Source organism: Aquila chrysaetos, chromosome 13 (assembly GCF_900496995.4).
Source record: "Aquila chrysaetos chrysaetos chromosome 13, bAquChr1.4, whole genome shotgun sequence".
NCBI classification, from domain to species: domain Eukaryota; kingdom Metazoa; phylum Chordata; class Aves; order Accipitriformes; family Accipitridae; genus Aquila; species Aquila chrysaetos.
Genome location: NC_044016.1, coordinates 12,443,545 through 12,469,639, shown reverse-complemented (window position 1 = coordinate 12,469,639; position 26,095 = coordinate 12,443,545). Strand labels below are relative to the sequence as shown.

The 26,095-nt window shown below is 40.7% G+C and overlaps 1 protein-coding gene across 2 annotated transcripts in view; it reads left to right on the top strand.

Annotated features, from left to right (window-relative positions):
- Positions 1-26,095, top strand: part of HHAT (hedgehog acyltransferase) — a 185,164-nt gene that overhangs the window by 115,298 nt on the left and 43,771 nt on the right. The gene's annotated exons all lie outside the window — the stretch shown is intronic.

Sequence of the window (26,095 nt, the reverse complement as noted above, 5' to 3'; positions counted from 1 at the left end):
ATATTAGGAGAATGCAATGCTGAAAGGTAAAGATAAATAAATTTGTGTATCATCTGCACTGTTCTGGTGAATCCAATTCATCAATATATTCAGACCAACTAAATACTACAATATATACTCTTTGGTCATTCCTTTGTCAGCCCAAGGACAGATGAGATGATCTAGCTGCTTGTCTTCAACTCAAGTTTTTGTCATTACCTTCATAAAAAATTAAATGGGGATATGCTTGACTTGTTTGAACAAGTAGGGGTGGTGGTAATGGGTGAATATTCTGTGGGGCAGGAGGGTATATGTTTGGGGTTTCTATTTTTACACTTTTTCTGGTGTGATGCAAGCAATATAAAGTTCCCATGCATGAAGACTTTCTCTTGTGCATTGTGATGTTGAAGAGCTTTGATTAGAACAGATGTTGACCTCCCATCAGTATCTTGTGAAAAGTAGTCAAGAAATCTGGCAAGGAACCCCCAAACCTCTTCTCTATGTAATATCCAAATCTGTGTCCTTGCACTTTGTAGGCAAAGCAATGTTATAAATGTCCAGTACATTACTAAGATCTGCTAGATATTTATCTGGTTACTTTGAGTCAATAATTGTTAGCTTTGGGTCGAGAAGAGAGAAGATACTTGGTAAATTTCAGGTTACAATATTAAAAATAATATTCTTGCTCTATTTAAAACCTTTTTGATCTGTTTGAAATTCATCTTAGTTTAGGAAACCTAAGCAGGGTTTTGCACCACTCTAAAACCAAATCTAGAGAGTAGACATTTGCATTTGGAGGACATCTCTACATTCTCAGCAACCTGGGCAGCAGGACTTGAGATTGGTTGACTGAGGTGGCAGAGGGCTCTGCAGCAACAATGTGACATAAAAGCCCTCTGAGGTAAGGAGTAGAGATCAGGTAAGGAATAGAGCGCTGTGGAAACAAAGCTGTCCACCTGCACATCAGCTGCAAAGAATATTCAGTTCCTTTCCTGTGTTCAAATCTCACAGAATTATGTCTAAAAAGACTTGTATGTATACAGGTAGGAAGAAAATAGGGGAATAGATCTGCATTTCACAGTTTGTAAATATAATTGGCATTTGTAGATCACTAATAAAATCAGTCAAGAACATATGTGCTAAACTCAAGCAATAAAATGTACCTCAGAGCAGAAATCAGATGTCCAGGTTTAGGTGCAGCTTTAGGTGTTGTACATGGCATTTTCAGGTCTGGCAAGTAAATGAACCTGAGAATATTAGTATTTTAAAACCTTAAATGCCCAACATATAGCACTTTGTAGTCAGAAATCAAGTCCTATTGTATAATATCTAAAAACAGTGCTTGGAGAGCAGCTTCCCATTAGCATGTGTGTGACAGCGAAGCAAATTTGAAATGGCTAACTCTTAAAAGGAAGTTTTACAGAGGTTGAAGAGGTACAAAATGCACTTCTAGTTTTGCTCTTTGGTTACTGAAGAGGATCTACTGTGTTCTTTTGCAAAGACCGAGTATTATCAAAAATCTATACAGTTGTCTGAGAGTGGGGAGGAGAGGACATGGGTATGAAAGTTAAACCGCAGGACAGCATAGTCAGTGCAAGGAGGACCATGTAAGTGAGCTACCTTTGTCATCAAAGCTTTGTGGATTGCTTTCTTGGAACAAGATTTAGATGAGGTGGTTTCTCACATGTGGTAAGCTTTGGATGCTGCAATGCCTCTTGCCATGCCATAGTTACACCTTTTCTTTTCCCGGAAGTCTTGCTTGACTGATATTTGAACTGTTTTGCAGTGCCTTGGCAGCGCTTTCCACAGCTCCCATACCACTGTCAAGGAGAATTTATATTTGAGCGTGCCAGGTTGCAGTATTTTTTAGTGTTTGCTTTCCTCTTGTGAAAAACAAATAAAATTTATCTGGCTTCAGAATGAATTTCTGTGCGTCATTGAAATCACTGTTGTCAAAATTATGAGAGCAGGGGGAGCTGTGTCTTATATGTATGAGTATTCTTAAATTTGTTCTCAAACTGTTCGAACCAGCCTTACTGCTTGTTTCTAAAACTTAACTTGGCCCCGTAAGTTATTTACAAAGAAAAAAAGTTCCTACAGCAAGCATTTGACTTTTTTTAGTAAGGCTTTTCTCATGGGAAACAATGTCATTCTAATAAGAAAGCAGGAGAAATGTCTTCTACATAACAAACTGGTTTTAATCCTATATTCAGAGTAATTAATTGATACTTCACTTGAAAATGAGAGCCTCCAACGAGGGGGGTTCTTTTTGGAAGGGCTCTCTCCTGGGACTGGCACGGTGCAGTGCTTTTGGTTAAGAGGCTGAATTACCTTAGCAAGCATGGCCAAAGGCATTAAGCTGGGTGGGGACACAAGTATATTGGGTGATAAAAGTATAAAATGCTTCCTGCTCTTTCTCTGGTTTGTGATGGACAGAGCCGAGATCAATGAGGAAAGCGCACAGTGCATGTCAGGTGTATTTTACTTTGAATAGCTGTCTGAAAATTGGACAGCCATCATTTAACTTAACTATAAACCAGTACTTTAACTCTCCAGTTTACCTTGCTAAATTGTGAGGAGTGCCTCTCTTGAGGGCAGTTCATCCCACATACATCTATCTTAGCATTGGATGAGATGCATTGTCACTCTTCACTGAGTTCAGAGGCATTTTGTACAGACTAGTTTAGATTAGATTGGACATCCAACCTTTGAGAAGGTGCCCTTCGGTAGATATCCAGCTAAGAGTGCATTTCACCTTTGGTTAGAAGTGATTTACCACAGGAGTACAGAATGGCTGGCTGGGCAGAAGTCCTGCAATGAAGAGTATCTGACTGTTCTACCAGACTGCAAACTTTGTGCAGCATCACATCGCTTACAGCAGAAATAGACCTTACGCCGAGAGGCACTGACACCAGTGTAAAATGCACAAAATAACCTCTTCTCCTACATGATGTTCTGAAGGTTAAAGTTAAAAAAGTCCGGTTTTGGTTACTGCAGTTTAAAAAAAAAAAAAAAATCATCTGACAGGGAGAGGGAAATACAGCAACATGATTGGAAGTCTAGGAGGCATGACCCTGAAATAAATGGCATTGTTTTGTCTTGAGAGGGAAGTATTGAGGGGAGAAATGGGTACATAGAAGTATCTGCAAAGAAAATGTTAACAAGCTATTCCGTATCACCAATGAGGTCAGGAAAAGAAAAAATACCTGTAAAATGTAGCAAGGAAGATTTAGTTGAGGTAGGAGAAACTTTCAAACTGTGAGGCATGGAAAGTATTGAAACACATTACCTAGGTAAGCTGTTGGATTTCCATCTTTGGAGGGCAGTCTCCAGGTAGACAAAAATCTAGCAAGCAATGTAGAAAATCCTGATTTCATCGTGGTGTAGGAGGAACCTCTGAAGAGCCTCCAGACCCATTCCAAGTCTTGTTTCTCTAGGTGGTTCATCAGCAGGTACAGCTGTTTACATGGAAGAGAAATCTGTGTACAGCACAGTAAGATTTTTGTTTGGATTTATATATTTCTTCAGTAAGTTAAAGACCATGGTAATGTACAAAACCACAGTTTCAGTAACGTTTGTAACTTTCTTTTTGAAGTATAATGGTCTGATGGGGGGAAAAAAGCCCATAGTGCTGTGGCTGAGGTGCAGCTTAGTGGAGGTCGTGGTGCAATTTTAAACTACTGATGAATACTCTCATGGAGAAGTCTGAAATTATTTGCTGTTTCATACTTGCTCTTTTCTTCTAGCTTTTAGGATGAAATGCATAGTGCTGTATATGAACATTTCGTTAGATAAATTTCTGAGAGCATTTAAAACCAATTGTACTATGCAAAACTAAAACTGATTTCTCAATGTCTAGTATTTGTTCACTAATTGAAGATGGTGAAGCCTTTATTTTGCTCCAGTTTTCCCTTTCGGCTTGCTTTGAAGCAAAATAAGATTTTGTGCTCATCAAAATTCAGTTATTTGGTTAATTTATAGGGAAAAGAAAAGATTTTTCTCATCACTACTAGGTGATTACCTGACCTACTTTATGGAGGCAGAAAGCCTTTGGACTTATAGCTCTGCAGCACTATCTCAGATTGTTTCACAGGACATCTTAGACATTGATTTGCAAGTGGGAATTTCCATGATAATGGCATACAAGATTCAGGGGTTTGAGTGAACTAGAGTTTGGTGTAACATGTGTAAACGTTGAATTTTTAGCTTGCTTTGGCAGAAACAGTAGACCATTATCTTATGACATTAGATTAAAATGATGCTGTTTGCTAATTACACTATATCACAGTATTGAAGATTATTCTCAATTTATATTTGTTTCATTTTATGTAAATCACGTAGTGAATTAATTGAGAATTGAAAGGGTATCAGGATCCTTCAAGATGTCATCCTGGACTGCTGTTACCTTTACAAGTTTTGCCCTTGATTTTGGAGACAGTGAAATCAGGTCCTTTTTCTAGAAAAAAATCACTTGTATATTAGTGGTTGAGATGACTTTCTGTGTTCAACAACTAAATCATTTAAAAACCATGAGTTACTTATTGTGTAGCTCCACTGCCGTGTGAGATGTCAATAACAAAAAAAGATGAGATTCCTGTATCGGTGGTTGTATGCTCTAGTCTGGCTCATGTACGATTATGTCTACCCATTAGATATGTTGCTGTTCGCATGCCTCATCTGCTGCAATAACATGCATAGGAAAAATGTCTCAGGATGATCAGCAGTTCATATAACAGCATCTCTCCCTTCAAAAACTATGTGAATATTGCTAGTTAGCTTAGTTAACAGATTTAGCACGTTTTAAGGGCTGAGGGAAACTAATAAAAAGAGTTGGAGCAAAGTAGTTAGAACTTGTTACTAAACAGGGTTTTGTTGGACTTTTTAACTCTGAGGTGTTGCCAGATAACATATAATGATGTATTAGGAGCCATATTGCACTTCAACTTCTGAGATTGGTAACAGCGATATCTGTAAATACCTACCTATGAAGGGTCTTAAAGGTGCAGGAGGAATGAAATCATGTAGCAAAGGACTTCAAAGGAGGCCACAAGACCTGTCAGCTGAGGTGTCCCTGTGACTGTGTGATACTTTGCTGTCCATTCTGCAAAACCTTCATTCAAATTTCTTTGCAGCTGAAAGAAAAAAGGAGAGCTACTTCAACGATTTACTGTTCAGAGTTGCCACTGTTTGCGTTTTCAGATGGCCCTTGTTTTGGTTTGGAAGCTTCTACTGTAGAGTAGCTGGCCTGTGGTCTTCCAGCGTTCCTGTTTCTCCAAATTTTCACTGTCACTGAGAAATCACACTCGCTGCTGTTATGCAGAAACTTACTTAAGGTCATTTTTTCCAAAAATACATTTGAATTCTATATTGATGGATTGCATAATTTAGAGAAATATTGCATAGTGGCAGGAATAGTACTGAAGATGTCACATTTTTCCAAATGATTCATTCCTCTTCATGCACAAAGGAAACTTGTTTTTACAATAATTTCTGTGACCTTGCTTGGTGGGTGCTGTTCTTTGGGAAGTGAACTGGCAAAATACCAAGAAAAATGAATTTTGGTCTGCAGTAATAAGGAGGCAGTGGTTTGGGTTTTTTTTCCCCTTCACCTCCCAAAGGATGAGAGCTGTATAAAAGCAAATATTCGCATGGGTTTTGGGGAGGGTTCTTCAGAGTTGAACCAATAAAGCATGTTCTGCCATTTTCTGCTGAATCACGTTGGTTTGAGCCTCTGTTCTATGTGAAAACTTGGAGCATTGCTGTGTTTAAATTCAACTGTTGCTGTTGAATCTCAATAGTTTACCATTTGTTGTCACAGTCTTTGGACCTGATCCTACAATCATATCAATGCAGAAAGATCCTTCCATCTAGAAAGTCCCAGAACATGTGCAGACACGTCTGCCGGGATCAGTTTGATTGTAGGGTCAGAAACCTTTATTTTACATATGGCATGTACAGGTACAAAAATATAGGAGAGTCTACACTATGAATGTACAGAGTTCACTGTTGTGCATTATGTGGTACGTAACTTAAAAAACGAAGTAAACTACATTGCACACAGAAAATGGGGAGTTGTTCCTACATCATGCTGCCTTCTTGGCAATCTGCAGTTCTTTTATAAAAAGACAAGAAGTTTGCTACTTAATGAGCTTTGCTGATCACAGGCAAAATGCCCCCAGATTTTCAATGACTTGGGCAAGGTTCATGCAACCTTTTTCTTATCATTATAATGATGCCAGTAAAGCGTAGGATGGTATGATGAGCAGTTGGTGTAGTGGGTTGGCCAAGTCCATCTTACAGATGTAACCTTGCTGGTAGCAATGTGCTTAGTGTGGAAGCTGGGATGAATGATACTGCCAAACATGCATGTTCTGCTGGTGTTGCAGATCAGTCTGTGCTGTTCCAGTATAGTCTTTCAGAGACTGAAGCAGTTTCAATGTGTGGACTCTTTGTCTTGAACATAGCGTGAACATGAAAAATAAAACTAGTTTTTGTCTCAAAAAGCTTAAAATTGCCATGACCTCATGACTGCTTGTCAACATGTAATTCAGTTTATAATTCCTATAGCAGAGGTCAGCGAAGAAGTAAGAGGGTGGGAATGGTTTAAAAATTCATCGGAGAACTTTTTTAAAAAAATAATTGTGTAACACCTGTAAAATGTCTTTCTCTTTTGGGTCCTTATGCACATACATAATGTACAATGACAGACATGTCAAATAGCCATGTAGGAATACCCTTGGAACCACGTTTTCTTGAAACTGTTCTTTGGGAATTGCTGACAAGACAGGAACAGCGCTCCTCATTTCCCCTGTGAGTTGTAGATTAACTGGGGCTGAGGGCTGCCGGAGGGAGCAGTGGTGTTGCTTCCAGAAGCAACACTGGCAGATGGGAGTGTGGCTGTGGTTATGCCAGATCTTGTGTCACACACTACCAGCAAGAGTAATTTTTGAGGACCATTAGCTTTCTTTTCCACTCCAGGTCCTGCTTGTCCTCAGTGTTGAGGGGGGAGAGATAATTTTGGCCTATCTTGCAGAGGAAGAAATACAGTGACCCACACTGACCATGGCTATTTCTTTTCCCTGCAATTGTACTTGTCGGCTCTTGCCATGCAAAATAGCCCAGCCAAGAACCTTAGGAAGGCAGAGGATGCTCACAGTTTTGCCTTCTCATTCCCCTGTATTTTTGCCATACACAGCAAAAGTCTCACAATGACTCACAGTAACATAGCCTGGTATAAAGTACTTGAATTGCTGTTTTATACTTACTGTGTCACTATGCTTATTGGGAAATTTATACATAAATGAACTCACGGATGTGGTGACATGTATGTAACTGATTAGTAAGAGCCATAATTTCAGCTAAGACTTGCAACCATTGAGAAAAGTTCTCTGAAGAATGATGCAATCTTTTTCTTTTCCCTTATTCAGAAATTTCCAGGAGCCTTGTAGCTGCTACTGCTTTCTCATCATTGAATCCTGTTTCTGCCTTCTGTCAGCTCCTTTCATCTGTCTTCAGATTTGAACTAGTCCTGACTCTCACTTTTTTCTAATGCTCATTGAGAGAACAGTTCCCAAATACAGAAAGTAACCATTTAACAGCAGGAACTGGAACACCAGCTGTATTTAGCTTTGCAATCATTGAGACTTTCATGACAACTTTCTAAGTTGTTTATCTCCTGAAAAGTGATGTTAAAACAGCATTGTGGGGTTCCACAATTAGTGCCACTTGGAGCCTGCTAGATCAAATTTTCCCAGCTTACAGGAAAAAAAGACACTTCTTTTTCCAAATGCCAGCCCTGCATATCAGCTTGAGATTGGAAATTCAAGCTGTGTTCAGTCTGGCTCTTGCATCTCTAGCAGCAAAGTCAGAGATGTTCTTAAGAATTCTGTTGTGAAGGGGCATGGGCCACAGAGGAGGATGATCCTCTTCTAAAAGCTGTGTTGCCTGTGTAACAGGAATGAAAAGCAGTTCAGAGCTTATTTTTCTCACCTAGGAAGCTTGACAGGAGTTTTTACTACACTGTAGCACAGTTCTGCTGCATAAGTAGGCAACATTTTTACACTAATGTTGTTTTGTCTATAATTCTGTACTAGGTTCACAACCAAAGTTAGTTGTTTCAGATTATTTTAGCTTCTCTTTCTATCTCTGAATGCATTTATTTCAACCATCCTTAAATAGCCACTGCTCTGCAGAATAGGAAAACTAAAAGTACAATAATCCTGCAAAAAATTGACTGATTTGATTAGGCCTTGTCTCATTGTCTTGACTGTTGGGGGTTTGGGGGTTTTTTTGAGAGGGAGAGAGCAAAACATTGTATCCATAGTTGATAAAATTATACACTTACACCATCATAAATGCTGACAGTTCTGTGAAATGTCTTCCAGCTCCCATCTTTACGTTCCTTACTAAATTGCATGCTGTGGCACGTTTTCTTAGTGCGCTTGGTCCCAACTCAAAGATCTGAAACTGTGCAGAGTTGGGATTTAAGTTCATGCCCAGCTTGGAATATATCAAACTTCATGTGGACTTGATCAAGCCCTATGAGAAACAGAACCATATGGTGGAGCAAACTTTGCTCTGATGTCCTAAGGAAGCACCATGAGGGCAGAAGTGTGTCTCCTTCCTAAACAGCTGGGATTTTTTTGTTCAGTGTTATACCACTCCATTGATAATCTTGCTGTTTAGTGTGGCACCTGTAAAGGATGGATGAGGAGGGAAGCATGTGGGTCTATGACTTTTTTGATCTCTTTGGGCACTGTCTTTCCTTGAGAAAATGGAGAGATATCTCTCTCTAACTCCTAAAACCTTAGTCCTGTCTGCCGCAGAGGCTGCACCCCTGGGATACAGTGCTCTCCAGTGCTATTGTGTGTGACTTCTGATGACCATTTGAATACGTGGTTTTGAAGTGCATGGCCCAGGTCTGCCTAAGCTCTGTGAGAACAGATAGAATTAGAGTACTAAATGGCACAGTACCTAGACTTAACCTCAATAATCCTGGAAATGTTACATTTTTCTGTTAGTGCATGTATGCGTGTGTGTAAGTAACAGAATGTAGCTGAGATACTAGACTAAATAAATGCAAGAAATATTAATGTCTGAAATCCAGTTGTAAAGTCGGAGATCATCATAAGCATTCCCAGTTATTGTTACAAATTATATCTGATGCTTGCTGTTTGTTCTGTAGTGAAATAATTATAAATTTCAGAGCAGGGAAATTCCTCAAGAATGTTTCTTCCAAGAAAGTAATGGACTTCTAATATTAGGGTAGTTTTAGTTTAATAAACTGTCTTCCATTTTATCTTTCCCTTTTCTCACTTATTATTTCTAAATTTCCTAATACAAGGAGGGTATGTACTGACACCCAGTTGTGACTTGTTAGGTTGTGGATATCTTCCTAGGTGTTGAATTTTCACTGTTAGTAGGTTAGCTTAAAGCCCTGTATGCTTTAACAAGTTCAGTTTTATTTCTGACAGTTGTTGAGATACCCAAGTCTTTTTTTTCCACAAATCTGTCAAGCTGCCAGACCTGTGTGTTCCTGCCCATTCTACTAGTTGGCAGTAAATGGTGCGAGTAATTTGTAGATACTGAGTAGCACACCAATATTTAAGTGTCTTAAGTAGAAAATATGCTCTGCTGTTAATAACTGATTTAGTTATTTTGATTTTTTTTTTTTTAAAGCTACTTCCTTATTTTTGCAGCTTGCATGCGAAAACTGATAAATAACATGATAGGTTTTTTTGCGTTGTTAACATCCATGCTTCTAACCATATAACAATGTTGGGCTATTGATTTTTATTACTTCTCCCCTCTTTCATGTGGCTTTTATTAGACCCACAGCTAAGCCTTCTATCAAATACAATAATCCTTCTGCAAATTCTAACTTAGGCTTTGAAGCAATCCTGGAAGAAGAGTGACTTGTGTATTATAATACAAATTATCCATAGAAATTCTCCCAATGGTGGGACTTTTATGTCTGAATAAATATTTATCTTGCATCTAGATTGGACAGAAACTCAAGTCTTGGTACTTGTGTGGAGTATTGTTGTGGGAGAGGGTTGTTTCTCTTTAGAAATAGTAGTAAAGTGTTACTGAAGTAGTTGCATTGTTCAGAAGGAAAAACAGCTTTAGTAGTTATTAATATTGAAAGAAAACTGTAAGTATATTATTCCATTACTTGCAGGTTAATATGCATCCTGCAGTGAGGAATAGTTTGCAAATAATTGAAACTCTTTTAAACTTGAATCTTGTGACTATAATGCCTTGCTAGCCCCTCTGTTAGTAATATTTACAGTGAAGGCATCTTTTATTTAACAAATAGTTTGTATGTAAATAGTTGAAAACCAGCTTATCAGAGAATCTTAATCTTGTCCCAGTTGCTGTTACCTTTGATTTAAAATGCCTAAAACAGTGATCATTGTTCTAGCATGTCTGTTGTATGCAGCTAAGAATGTTTTCTATATTCCTTCATTGCTGTATATAAAAACTGCCTCAGTTATGTTTTTAGTGTAGCAAATCAGAAGTTAAAACATATATGTGGAACAAGATAATCTTCAAGACATGGGCACCATCCATTACAGATGAAGTCTAGCATGTGGATATCTTATTTTTAACTCCAGTATTGAGACAGGAGACAATAAGCTCAGTCCTGCCCAAATAGCATGTTTAAATGTTAAAAACAGTCAACCTGTACAAATGTGGAAAATGAAATGGCTGAAAAACTCTAGAGAATTGCTAATGGCATGTACAGTTTTTTGCCTTAGCTTAAGTTCAAATTTTTTCTCAGTCAGGAGAAACTGAGAGTTTGTACCACCTGGTAGTTTTTTCTGTGCCTCTGGAATACAAACTGGGAAGAAATGTTCGGATAGTTGCTGCTGTTTAGCAGTAGCTCAGCAGTACTGCTTCCTGGCGGGTCTGCAGATTACTCTAGCAGTGGAATAAGCTTGGAGACTGAACTTCTCTTGTCAGTAGTTTGGCCGTTTGAGACCACAGCTATTGCATAAAAGCTATGAAAAAAGTTAGCGGTTCGGTTTTTGTCACACCCTAGATGCACTAGGAGTATTTGCATGGTGGTTTGGATATTACTTCTAGTAGCAAAAGCAGACTCACTCTTGCTGATCTTATTCCTAGCCTTACTAAAGATGTCCTAGCAGAATGAGATTCTCTCTTCCAGCATTTTCTTACACAGATTGGTTACCGCTTCATCAGAAATAACAGATCTGCATGACTAATACAGGGAAGTGCCCCTGTGAATCGGCATGCAGAGCGAAAAGAAGGATCATCGAGACCCTCAGGGGAAAACCATCACTAGAGCCCTGATGGAAAACCATCAATATCCCCCAAAGAGCCTTTTAACATTATTTGACTTGTAATTCTATGAGAGCAGATTACTGCATTTAGCACTTTTTTTTGGTCCACGTGCCAAAAGCCCTTATAGTGCTCACTGAGGTATGTAAACAGTATTGTGCCCAGTTTAATACAACTCTTATAATCTGATTTGGCCAATGTTGCATATTAACTCAGGGGCACAAGTAGATGGAGAAATTGGGAATCGTGAGTCCTATTCACTAAATTCTCTTTCCATGAAAACTTAATGGTTATAACTTGAGCTCTATAATTAATATCTTGTTGCAGGCCAGCCATGTGATATACTGATAATGGCTAACCTTGCCAGTGGAGAGGAGGGGTTTGATGCTAGGCATTGAGGGTCTGTCTTCATTTTTCTTGGATTAGCATGCAGGAGAAATAGAGAAGGCAGTATTCGCTAGTTAAATGGGACTAATTCAGGTATTACAAACAAGCTGTGGCTAAAGACCCTCAAAAGCCTTTTAAAAAGTGCAAATATTCCTTCAACATGGTGGCAGACTGTCATGTGGACCAAGTTTTATTACATTGGCCAGTCCTGGCACACTTGAAGGTCTGTCTTCTGTGGTATCATGGATTATGCTAGCACCCAGTACCAGATGCTCAGGGAAGAAATGTGTAAGGACCAGGTCTGTAACAGCAAAAGCTCTTGTTACAGTGAGAGCCAGTACACAGCTCAGTCTGAGCAGTGCAAGCTAGGAGGGGCAGGGTTGTGTAAACATGGCCCTTTTGCTTCTCTTTTAGTAGGACCCTGCTCTTGGCAGGGATGAAAGCTACTTGGGCCTCATTGAAAATCTGGTCAGTGAATGTGTTGCTGACTTTGACTACAGTGAATACCCTCATGCACAGGGCAGGACATAATTGCTGGGCAGTACTGCATAATTGTATAGGGCAGTACATAATGTTACACCTCCCTGAAACAGCAGGATTTAATTTCTCTTACAGAACTGAGGAAGCAGTCATTATTTCTTTATCTTACAAGTATGTGTTTGGTCTCTGCACTCCTCTGCTATTAACAGAGGAGTCAGATATTTTGGCTTAACTACAACTAAAGCATGAGAACAGCAAAAGACAAAAGCTAATTAGTATTCTTTCGACGACTGCTCTGAAGGAATGGAGCTGTATTCTCAGCTCCTTCTTAAACTCCAGTGGAGATTAAAAGAAGACAATGACTACAAGGGAGGACAGAAAAAAAGAAATGGAAACAAGGCAGATCCAGCCAAGAAAAAGGTCTGGCCTAAGCATTTCTTCACACTGCAAATTCATGCAAAATAAACCTTGAAGAGAGACCTGCACTGAAGCCTACTCTCTCTTTGCAGATTTCCTCCATGGCTTTTGCATAGGCTCTCATTCTTTCTCTGCTTGGAGAAAAGCTGTTGTCCAGTTCCTTTTACTGGACTGGATTGTGGAGCAGACAGTCCCACTGTGAAGTAGCACAATGAACATGGACGGTGTATCGTGCAGTCCAAGATACCAGTGGAATCAGCAACTTGCTGCAAGAGCACATTCCGCTGAATGAATAAGTTATACCTACTTAAAAATGTAATATGGACCAACACTTTCAATCTATAAAAGCAGAGTGCAGATTCACATCTCACGGGTGGCTGCTTTGGCTTGCGTGGCTGGCACTGACAGAACTGGCAAGGATAATCTGAGCAAGGTGACTGACCTTGGCACTGTAACGCAGCTAGTATGAACTGTAGAGTTAGGGACATTTTTCTTTTTCTCTTTTTTAATGCTCTGTAAAGGGTGTCATGGTTTAAGCCCAGTTGGTGACAAAGCACCATGAGGCTGCTTGCTCCTCCCCCTTCCCCAGCAGGATGGGGAGGAGAAAATATAAAGAAAAGCTTGTGGGTCGAGACAAGGACAGGGAGGGATCACTCACCAGTTTATGGTCATGGCCAAAAAACAAGACTCAACTTGAGGAAAAAACAAAATCAATGTAACTTACTACCAATCAAATCAAAACAAAGATAATGAGAAGTAAAACCAAACCTTAAAACACCTTCCCCCAGCCCTCCCTTCTTCCCAGGCTCAACTCCACTCCCGGTTTTCTCGACCTCCTCCCCCCGAGCAGCACAGGGGGACGGCAATGGGAGTTGCAGTCAGTTCATCGCAAGTTGTCTCTGCCGCTCCTTCCTCCTCAGGGGGAGGACTCCTCACACTCTTCCCCTGCTCCAGCGTGGGGTCCCTCCCACCAGAGACAGTCCTCCACGAACTTCTCCAATGTGAGTCCTTCCCACAGGCTGCAGTTCTTCACAGACTGCTCCCGGGTGGGTCCCTTCCACGGGGTGCAGTCCTTCAGGCACAGACTGTTCCAGCACGGGCTTTCCCATGGAGTCACAGCCATCTCTGGGGGCATCCACCTGCTCTGGTGTGGGGTCCTCCCCGGGCTGCAGGTGGGCATCTGCTCCCCCACTCCCCTCCATGGGCTGGGGGGGGACAGCCTGCCGTCTCACCACGGGCTGCAGGGGCATCCCCTCCTCTGGCGCACCTCCTCCTCTCCTTCCTCACTGACCTTGGTGTCTGCAGAGGGGTCTCTCTCACATTCCAATGTCCTCCCCCACTGCAGGTTCCCCTTCTTCAGTCTGTTCTCCCAGAGGCGCTACCATCATCATCATCGCTGATGGGCTCCGCCTTGGCCAGAGGCCGGTCTGACTTGGAGCCGGGGAATCTTCTAGCAGCTTCTCACAGGAGCCATCACTGTAGCCCCCTCCCCTGCTACCAAAACCCCACCACACAAACCCAATACAAAGGTTTAGATATAAACCAGGTTCTGCAGCACCAGGAGCAGTTCAGAGACTCTGGTGAAGGTCTAAACCTGTGAAATTATTGGCATCTACCATCTGAGATAATAGTATATCCAAGGAAGTGCTGTTCTGACTTTGTCCAAATTCTTGTTCATCCCATCCTCCAAGTTTTAGAAAGATTCTTTTTTCTTTTTCTTTTCTTCTTGTGGCTGTTCTGACTGGCTTTGCTGGCAGCTCTTTTGATAGCTGACAGTCACCTGGAAAGGGCATCTCCTGAGGCTGCAGGATCGTGGGGCCAGTGTTAAGGAAGTGCATCAAGGCAGTTCATTTTTTAATCCTTTTCAATATGTGTAACAGCACATTGCCATGAATTCCAGTTAACAAATCCAATAGATATCCAAGAACACTTCATTTGAAAGACCACTTTTTGTGGTAAAAGCTTTTGTTTGGATTAATACTGGGTTTGATGTTGGACTATAGCTCTTGTTTGTGTTGTAAGTACTGAGAGGCCAAAGCACAGGGTGCATTTATGTGGCTTATGTACTGCATGTATGCTGATTTTTATTTGAAGTGTAAACTGAATCTCTTCTGATCGCTGTTAATGTCACCTACAGAAACGTACCCAGCCTGTGAAATTTGCTTCAGCAATCAAAGCTCTCATGTCCATTACAGCTGGAAACAGATAGGGTTTTTTCATGTCAAAGTTGATTCTCTCAAAAAAAGTTGGGTGGACAGGAGGAAAACAGCTCTTTGGACTCTCCGGTAGTGAAGACAGCTTTTACATTGCTGGTAGAGGTTAGAGCAGCTGTAAAGCTTTTCCACTTTCTGCTAAAATTGATAACCTACAACAGCTGTCAGCAGGCTAGAGACTGCAGAATGCAGTAGACTCTACTGTAGTTTAATAAGTCCGGCTAAGGTCTAGCAAAGATGTAAAGCCCACCTACTCTGGCTGTGCTACCCTGACTGTTTGTTCTTTCACTTTATTTCTAAAGCAAAAAATACTTATTTATCACATGTAGGGTGATTTGTTTCTCTTCTATGTCCACCATTTTGAAGTGAAACATCATAAAGTATAACACCTTTTGGCTGTATTTCCTCTTTCATTTACCTTAAAAAGAATACAAAACACTTAGCATCAAAAAGTATGTCCTTTCCTACAAAATAGTGTCATCTGGAATAAAACCAAAACTATATTCAGCCATCTCAAATTTTTACAAATATATACTGTTCCTGGCAATATCTCTTTCTATACGTTCTTTCCCTAATTCCTTCAACAAACAAACCAACCAACCAACCAACCAGTGAGGTGAGCCTTTATTATCGGTATTATTAGCAGAACTGGTTTCAGGAAAATGTACACAAGTTTGACTTCATCAACACTTACGTTTTGCTGCAATCCCATAAGACATTAGTGAGGCTTTGTGTTTAGCAGACAGTGTACTTGCAAGGCATGAAAGCAGGCACCTTGCCCTTATTTTGTTCTTTTGTTCATATTTTAATCCTTTTAAATCCTTTTTCTTAGTCTTTTCTAGGGAAGAATTAAATGCTTGACTGTTTTTGTGACTACTTTTATTTCTATTAATTCTTTGTCAGATTGTTCCTTTTCACAGTTTTGGATTTTACTGGTGGTTGTTGAAAGACATCAGAATTCACTCTGGGCTAGAGGATGTGTGATGGGTGGTCTATAACTCTTGGCTGACTGGCAGACTGACAGTAATATTGCTCTGCAATAACAGTCACAGGTGAGTGACCATTTAGGATATCATGGGTTTTGTGGATAACTCCCTCCTGCCCCCAATCCCAATATCACCCTGAATGTGTCTTGATATAGGAGAATAAGAATAGTTTGAGGACATCGAAGAGCAGACAACTGCCTGAGGAGACTGAGTAGCATACAAATGATTAATGAAGTGATGTATTTGGCACTCCTAGCATTATGTTTTGGATAATGTATTCAGGAGGAAGTAAATCAGTAATGGGATTTAAGCAGCACAAAAGGAGATTTCAGTATAATAAATTACATTCACAAAGGTCTATAATATTATAGGAGCAGGGAGGATTTTTGTGTGAACTGCAAACAGCATACTCAAATTTTTAACTCTGTTGAACACTGAATTGGTTGAAGATGGCATTGGTGCTTTGCATTACTTTCATCATTCACTCTACTTCTGTAGGGAACTGAGTAGGTTTCCCTACTGTGTAAGGGATACCAGATCTTCATTAGTCCTTTGCTGGTTCCATGAAGAAGCTGGTAACTTTACAGCACTTGTAATTATCTGTCTCACTCCTCACTGAATTTCTAGTTTGTTTTATTTCACCAGTGTGAAATCTTCAAGCCCCCCAACTTGCTAGTTTTCAAGAAAGGGATTGATCTTCCCTCTTTGCATTCTGTCTCCAGACAGTTCTTTCCATTTTCAAAATATTTTGCTTTTCTACTGGACTACTTGGTGTTCTTCAGTACCTTCTTGTGAATCCCCTGACTAAAAGGCTACTGGAAGCCTATACATGTGAACCATGGTAATTGGGTTTCCTTCATTCATTGTCTTGTTGCAATAATTATGACAATTTTTCCTGTGTGAAACTATGCTGCCCTAATCATTGAAAAATCTCTGGAAAACAGTGAACCAATAGGATCATTTCACACGTTCGCTGGGTATGTATATAGGATTTGTCAGTCTGTGACTCTGCAGATTGAACGTGTTATTTTCATACTTGTTATACATGAACGTGTCAGGTGAAGAGAGGGAGACCTGAATTGAGTGCAGACACTCCATCATGCACTGGAAAATGTAATTGAAAACATGCATTGAGTAGATGCTTGTAACTGTGTGTGCCTTCTCTGTGTCACAGGTGGAGTTGGCTAAGTAGGCCCAGGCAGGACCTTCAAGCAGATCTTGTTGCTACCTGCTGCCCCAAGGCAGCATACGCATCCTATATCTGTGTAACTTGGAACAGGTACTTGTACAAAGTACTCCCACAGCCCTCCAGTGCTGGGCTTCCAGACTGCTCTTCAGGTTGCTGCAGCCCACCCTTTCTAGCAACCCTGTCAGGCAACCTGAGCTTTGCTGACACAAGGAACCCTTCTTCTTCCCTGGCCACTATAGGATGATGGGACAGATTATTTCCTTCTGTTTTTAGGTGGCCTTTTACAGATTTGACTGCATCCCTCCATTATTTTTTCCATGTGTCTTTCCATCAGTCTTTCTTTTATGTTGTCTCCAGGTCTCTTATAATTCTTACTGGCTGCTTCTCAGTACATCCACACGCTCAGGTTAGATAACCTAGTGATGCTGCAGAAATGCAGTATTTATATTTCATTAAAATCTCAGTCCGACTCCAGTTACAATGGGGTAAGTTCAAGTTCAAAGTTACCATTTCAAATTCATTGAAGTCTCTACTTACGCAGAATTGGTTTGAAGACAACTGTCTTCCTGTTGACTAAAGGAGAAGGGTAAAATGCTTGCCTGGCATCATTTTACCATAGGCTAATTTCAGGTAATGAAGATAAACCATGTTTATTTTATGAGTGTAGTCAGGTGCTTGGTTTTGAAGAAGCTTTAGTCATGGTCCCAGAGCTGTTGTAAAGAGAGGCTGACTATTTCAGTTTACCCTGAGCAGATTAGAAACAGGTTTGTTTATGCCATTGTTGGCATCAGTTTTATTGAGCTAGAGTAGGAGTGCTCACATGGTCGTTACTGCATTTGCTTGATTAAAATGAGCTAAAAACATACCTTTTCATTAGACCCATATTAAGCTACAGTTTTGTTTAGGTAAAAGCAGAACATTAGATAGGCATTGAATATCAGCACTGATGTAACTGATCCAAATAGATGCACGTGTTTATAAATACACAAAACCTTAAACTAAAATGGCTCTGCCGTTTTTCCTTTTACTTACCATAAACTGAGGGAAAACTCACAAGGTAACTATCACACTCTGATTTATACACAGCAGCTTTTAAGAGTTGATCAAGTGTCTGAGATTACCTGTGTGCTCAAGTCAGGTAGAAGTTTGCCTTGAAAAGTCTGACAAATTTCTTAACGTTCAAGTTTTCAAACAGAGAAAAGGAGTTAGTTAAAATGCTAAATGTGTTTTATGAGATGTCCTGAGGAAACCTTCTTACATGTAACTGCTTTAATTTGATGTGCTGGCATTGCTTTTTACATTTTGTAAATTTTGTGTTTGGTTTCTTTCTGGTAGCTCTAACCTCCTGCCTTATCGGTACTCTCCAAGTCTCACAGGGAGTAGTGGCCAGTGGTGAATTCGCTGTGCTTCTTGCTGTTTCCACATAATTTATCTGAAATGTTATGGGCTTACTCTAGAATTTCATCTTTTTCCTTTATGACAGTAATTAGTTTTCTGGGTTTATCTCTTCATTTGCCATGCTACCAATTTCTGTTTCTTAAAATAATCGTTCTGTTGCAATGTTTTTAATTTCAGTTGTTCTTCCAGCTCACCTGTGTAGAAAAGTAATGACCAAATTCCAAACTAAGAAGTCCTCAATTTAAAGTGCCAGAGTTACTACACAATAGCATATTCCTGGTCAATGCTACTGAGCAGACAGCCTCTACATTCTTTATTATAATTCAAGTGAAGCACAGACATTGTTTGGCCTCCAGATCATAAATGTAAACTGCTTGTCTGGCAATTGAGCTCTGGTTTCTTCTAATCTAGTTCTAGTAGCATGGCATTTTTCCCTTGAAAAAGGAGGGAAAAAGTTCGCTAGACATGTGGCATGAAGCTTTTTATCCCAACGAAGTGTTTGATCCCCCATAAAACTGAAGGCCGCACAGAACTGATATGTCTTAGACAACCTGGATTACGGCTAGTAAAAAATAGCTCAACAGTGTTAGATGGGAGTGAGGGACAGGTAAGTGGGAATTTGTGGGGACTCTTGAGTGAGTTCTTTCTGCTAAAACCCATATATTTTAAAATATATTTCATTAGAAATAGTCATCTTTGTCACTTCAGGCAGAGGACAAGTACATTTTTCTTGTAAAACAAAGTTATATTCTGACTTTTGGAGCAATATTGAAGAAGTCCTATAGCTATACCACAAATAGATGCCCATGGTAATGCAGCAGTTTTGGTTGGTTGGGGCTTTTTTCCCCCTAGACTTGCAAGCATACAGTAGTTCTTTTCAGAATATGAGTTTAACATCAATTAACCCATAATTACAAAGGGTTTGTTTCTTTTTAAATAGTTTCTGTTTATCTGTGGCACATCTGTCAAGCATGTAGACAGTCAACAGTAGAACCTCATGGCATTGAAACTACTCCCCACTAGTTGTGGTATGAACTTCAGGTTCTGTCTATCCTTGTAGGGCAGAAAGAAAAACTTGCTAGGGATGGGAAAACGCGTTTTTGTCATTATGCTAAATGTATGTTAAGAAAACGACTGTATACAAGAGTGTGTATGTGGAAATCATTCACTGAGGCCATACTTTCACTGTATCTTCATATTTGCAATCCAGTCTGTGTTGCTGCAAAAAAAAAAGACAGGAAGCTTGTAGCAAAAATAATATTCTGTGGCTGGTTTGTTGTTTTTTTTGTTGTTGTTGTGGTTTTTTTTTTGGTTGGTGGTTTTTTTTTTTTTTACTTTTAAAGCAGGGAACAGTTAGTGTTAGATGATTTTTAAAAGTTACTATGTAAAAAATTGGTATTTTTTGTCCTGGCCATTCAAATTAAAATGCATAGATGAAATTGAATTGAGGGTGAAGTAGAATTTGCATTGAAGAACAAGATTTCATTCCATAACTTAAAAGAAGAAGCAAAAATCAGTTGTACAGCTTTGCATACCAATATGATCATTACCACATTAGGATTGCTCTAGAATACTGTATTAGCATCTGAATTTTGGGGTGCCTGTCATTTAAACTTTGCCATTAAGTAAAAGAAGTAAGAGGCAAAATCTGCTTTCCTTTTTTTCCTTTTGCTCTCATCACCATCCTCTATTTGGGATAGTTTTGACCTGCAATAACTAATTATAGTTCTTTAAGGACACTTAGGAATTCTTCTTCCAAGTTTCTGTTGTTTGCATTTCTCCCAGAATGTCATGTATAACCTTGTGAGGATAGTTTGACATTTCTGCAGCTGCACTCCATCCCACTGTGTTTTGCTCATGACCAGATTTAGTAAATTTCCTATGTTCTTTATCCAGAAAGAGAATAGATTTATTGGACATAATTAGTTTGTTTTAAATCATGGCTGCTTATCACTCTTACCTTTGTCATCACAGAGGTTGTTTGTAGTTTTTGTTATCTAAATATTTGTGGCATTCTTTTACTAATTATACATGCCAGCATTTACAGCTGCTCTCCATTAAAATGAGCCTAACTGCTCTGCAGCTACCTTTAAGAAGAATTGGTTTGTGATTTGGAAGGGGGATCAATTCACTTGGCGCACCCCACAAGTGCATTGTCTAGCTCTTTGGAAACTCTGGGACAGTGTCAATGGAGAAGCATTCAGGTATGTTAGCAAGGATATGTCTCTTGGATGACAGGCTGGGTCAAGCAGAGCAAGGAGGGCTTCCTTTTACTCTTTCCTGTCTTACTAATCATGGGTATATCTAAGTAATGCAGTATCTGATGAATGGTGGAATGTATGTTGTCTGCATACCTAAAACGTGAAGTTGAGCTGATTCCGACTTTCTGATTTACAGGAGTTTTTCCCCATATATCTCTCTGCTCGTGATATTTATCAGTACAGAGTAAAGAATGCCCTGCAAATGCAGCCAATTCTGTAAATCTCTTGCAAAGGTAAATAAATCCAGAACAGGCATTGTAAAGGATTAGCAAGGGAGTGGATTGCAGTTATAAATAGTCACCAGGGTTCATAATTGTGAGCTGCATTTACACACCTTTCCTCCCACAAAGAGTGACAAATAAATTGAAAGATGACAGGAAGGTGATGGATGGAGAGTTGATGGATGCAGTTGTTCTTCTCTTGGTTGCTTTAAAAAAAAGGGAAAGAATTGTTTTATATTACCGTCTTGCAAAAAGCCAATACCTTTCCCAAGTACCAGGGAAAAGGTAGCACAGAACTCAGTTTCATATTTGCAGCTCTGGAGCTTGGGGACAGTCACTGCTTCATTAGTTCATGTGCAGGAGTGACAGTTCAGGGCAGAAAGCAGATTAGCTTCTATTAATTCCTGTAAATCCCTTACAGCATCTTCTGTGGTGGAATTAATAAATGATTAGTTGCTGCTGCAAGCAGCTGAGATTTTAAACATAAAAAAAAAAGGAGCGATGACTCAGAACTGTATCACATTAGCTTTGTATTAGTGTTGAGGTTGAGAATGACCATGAAACTGTGACAGTGGCAAAATCCCACCGGCTATCTAGACAACTGCCATTTCAGACTGACATTTGTAAGAGCTGAAATATTTTTAATTCTCCTTAATTCCTATCCAGAACCAATACTGAAGGGATGAGTTTGCATTCAAGGGTGTGTTTGTTGGCCGTCTGCTGGAAAGGTTTTGCTGAATGACTTATTTGGGCTAATGTAATTAAGCTTCTTATGGCTTATAGCTGAGCCAAAAAGATACCTGTTTAAGTGCGCTGTGGTGCTCCTGGGCATGCTGTCCTTGCGCTCACTGTATGCAAACTGGCGGGGTATGGCTGTGTCTGCATCAGCAAGTAGCTTTGTGTGGCAGGAGCAGATCTGTATAAGTGGCAGTCGATACTGAGGGTCTGCTGATTACAAAATGCTTTTGACAAGAAAAATGGAAATGTTAACATAGTGTAACAGACTCAGAGTGGATACGGTAACATAGGTGCACATAAAAAATTCAGGCTTAAGGAGGGAAGGCTGAAGGGGATCTTTCTGCTCTCTTTAGGTATCTAAGGAGAGGGTATGGAGAAGGTGGGAACAGAGTCGTCTTAGAGTTGCATGGTAACAGGATGAGAGGCAGCAGTCATAAGTTGCAACAAAGGAATATCCAATTAATTATCATGGAAAAGGGTTTCAGAATTAGGATATTTAAACACTGGAACAGATTGGCGAGAGAGGTTGTGGAGCTTAGCTGAACAAAGCCCTGAGCAACCTAAGCTGGTGCTGCTGGCATCTGGAGCAGATGACCTCTAGAGGTACCTTCTCATCTAAATTAGTCTATAGTCTAGCCTACATCCCCATGTCCATGCATGGTGTGCTTCATGAAGAGAAGAGGTTACTTTGGACTGGGTTTGTTGGGTAACATTTTAAGGTTTTAATTTCAGCAGAGAGGAATCCAGTCTAGGCAGATTGTGTTGCTCTCTGATGCAAATCAAAGTGCTGTAAGCAGAGGCAATCAGAGGATTCACTTCCAAAGTGTATATTTTCTTTATTAAAGTGGGTTTTTATTATTATTATTATTATTTTTTAAACTCTCCCTAACGCACTGTGTCAGGAACATTCAGCACGAACTAGATAAGTAACACTTACTCAGGATCAGATCTATTGTTTAAAATGAATCACAGGTGAAAACCTGTTGTTGCAGAACCACTCTGTGTTAACAGTCTGGAAGAGTCAGCGGTCTGCAGCAGATTGGAAAAGCTCCAACTCGCTTCTGATATTTGTATGTTTTCATGTTCTCTGGTACTGTGATAGGGTTTTGGTTTCTGAGATTTCAGTTTAGCTTTTAGATTTACTTGAGCTGCCGTAACAGTGAAATGTGGTTGTTCTTTGGTGAAGCTTGCAGCTGAGTATGGCAGATAAAACGCTTATCTCTCTTCAACGGTATTGTTCAACATTTTAAAAAGTTGCTTCTAATTTCAAATGGGAACAATACAGGAAGGATTAGCTTTGTCTTAACAAATGCAACAAAACAGTGCAAATGAGATGCGAAGGCATCCAGGCTGAAACTCTTACTGTTTAAGGTACCTCAAAGGTGGGTGCAGTGTAAGGATGCTGACACACAGTTCAATGTACCTTTTTATTCTGGCCCAAATATCTGCTCTTTTGGTTTTTTATTTCATTTTTATTTTTTTTCTCCTTTCTATTTCCATTCTCATTTTCCTTTTCCCTTTGCATATACTATTTTCTCATATCCTGTCCCCAGAATTTCTGTTTTGCTATGTCCTTACCTGCTTATCCTGCAGGTCTTTCATCCTTTCCCTTCTTTATTTCTTTTTTGCTACCTTTTTCCTCATATCTTCTCTGCCAGTTTTTTTAACTGTCCTCAGCATCAGCCGTGCACCAGTCCAGTTTCATTTGTACCCTTAGTTATTGTTATACAATTGTATATTCTCTTCCTTATTCTGTTTTCAAGTATGGAAGGATGTGATTTTTCTTCTGCAGAAAAGTAAAATCCCCAGCAGTCCACTGAAATGGGTGTTTGCTAACAGTAATCATCACACAGACCTCAGACCTCCCGACTCCAGGATAGTACTGAACTAGCGACAAGCACATAACTGGCTGCGGATTCTGGGCGTCTGCAGAGATTGAGGAGTCTTTGGAGCCAGGAGGTTTGTGTGGCTGGGCTTTCCTTAGCATGCCCTTGCCGTGCAGCAAAGTGCTGTGCTGATGCCTTTGTAGGCTTTCTCTTGTGGCTGTCAAGGGTGACCTGTTGCAGGAGTCCTTTCCAAAGCAGGTTTCTCTTCTTTGTCACCTCCAATTAGCCTGATATGAAAAGGTGTTTGTTCACTCTTCTGACTGCCACTGAGGGCAAAATTGTGCCTGACAAATCTGATGGCCTTCTACCATGGGGTTACAGTGTTGGTGGATAGGGGAAGAGCAACTGATGTCATCTACCTGGACTTGTCTAAAGCATTTGATGCTGTCCCGCACAACATCCTTGTCTCTAAATTGGAGAGACATGGATTTGACAGATGAACCACTTAGTGGATAAGGGATTGGCTGGATGGTCGCGCTCAACAGTTGCGGTCAACGGCTCGATGTCCAAGTGGAGACCAGTGATGAGTGGCATTCCTCAGGGGTCGGTATCGGGACATTGGGTATTGTTTAACATCTTTGTCAGTGACATGGACAGTGGGATTGAGTGCGCCTTCAGCAAGTTTGCCAACAACACCAAGCTATGTGGTGCAGTCGACACACTGGAGGGAAGGGATGCCATCCAGAGGGACCTTGAGAGGTGGGCCCATGTGAACCTCGTGAAGTTCAGCAAGGCCAAGTGTAAGGTCCTGCATATGGGTTGGGGGCAATCCCAAGGACAAATACAGGCTGGGCAATGAGTGGATTGAGAGCAGCCCTGTGGAGAAGGTCTTGGGGGTGTTGGTTGACGAGAAGCTCAACATGACCCAGCGGTGTGCGTTTGCAGCCCAGAAAGCCAGTCGCATTCTGGGCTGCATCAAAAGAAGTGTGGCCAGCAGGTCGAGGGAGGTGATTCTTCTCTTCTACTCTGCTCTTGTGAGACCCCACCTGGAGTCCAGAGGAGGGCTGCAAAGATGATCAGAGGGCTGGAGCACCTCTCCTATGAAGACAGGCTGAGAGAGTTGGGGTTGTTCAGCCTGGAGAAGAGAAGGCTCCAGCAAGACCTTATAGCAGCCTTCCAGTACCTAAAGGGGGTCTACAAGAAAGCTGGAGGGACTTTTTACAAGGGCATGTAGTGATAGGAGAAGGGGTAATGGCTTTAAACTGAAAGAGGGTAGATTTAGATTAGAGGTAAGGAAGAAGTTCCACTGTGAGGGTGGTGAGGCACTGGAACAGGTTGCCCAGAGAGGCTGCGGATGCCCCATCCCTGGAAGTGTTCAAGGCCAGGTCGGATGGGGCTTTGAGCAACGTGGTCTAGTGGAAGGTGTCCCTGCCCATGGCAGGGGGGTTGGAACCAGATGATCTTTAAGGTCCCTTCCAAACCAAACCATTCTATGATTCATTCTATGATTCTATGATTGATTCTGATCAATGGCAGCCTCTTCAAAGTTTAATTGGTCAGCTTTGTTTTTGCACATTAACTTAGTTCTATAAATCACTGCTTCCCCCTGCAATTTTTCATTATCTGATATACTTTGCTTGGGGTAGTTGTCTAAATGACAGGTCAGCGGTAGACCTTAAATGAGTTATGGCTTTGGCTCCTGAACCTGGTACTTAGAAAGATGGAACCAGAGAAGCGTAGTGTGTTCAGCTCCTGGTTTTACTGGCTATAGCTTCAGCCACAGTATGGGCTGAGTCAGTGTCAGGTCCAAAGCCAATACAGTGGTACTGAAAGTTGCCAGAGTCCTATTGTCAACAGTGTTTGTCATCTTCATTGCGAGTTATATGGCTTTGTATGCTAGAAAACCTTCTAGCTTTCAACTTGAATTTCTCATATTAAAAGGAAAAATTGAGGAAATATTTTATTTCCCAAGTTGGCTTTTTTTTTTTTAACAGTAAAATCAATGATGGAATGAACACAATCTACCTGCCTTTTTCATCTTTGTCTGCCAATGATGCGTCAAGTTACAGGGGATGAAACTGAGAGCAGCTTGTGGTGGCGTCCAGCCAGCTCACAGTGAGAGAGGCTGCCTCCAGAGCTCTGCTGCTAATGAAATGGCCCATTTCATTGATGGGTATTGATCAGCGTTGGTGTGTATGCCTGAAGCTTGTTGCACAGGCAGGGTTCTAGGGAAGAAAATAAGCTGTACACTGTGGTGGGTTGATGCTGGCTGGACGCCAGGTGCCCGCCAAAGCCCCTCTATCACTCCCCCTCCTCAGCTGCACAGGGGAGAGAAAATATAATGAAAGGCTCATGGGTTGAGATAAGGACAGGGAGCGATCACTCACCAATTACCGTCACGGGCAAAACAGACTTGACTTGGGGAAATTCATTTAATTTATTACCAATCAAGTCAGAGTAGGATAATGAGAAATAAACCCAGATCTTAAAACGCCTTTCGCTTACACGTCTCTTCTTCCTGGGCTCAACTCCACTCCCGATTTTTCTACCTCCTCCCCCACAGCAGCACAGGGGGACGGGGAATGGGAGTTGCAGTCAGTTCATCTCACGTTGTCTCTGCCGCTCCTTCCTCCTCAGGGGGAGGACTTCTCACCCTCTTCCACTGCTCCAGCATGGGGTCCCTCCCACCAGAGACA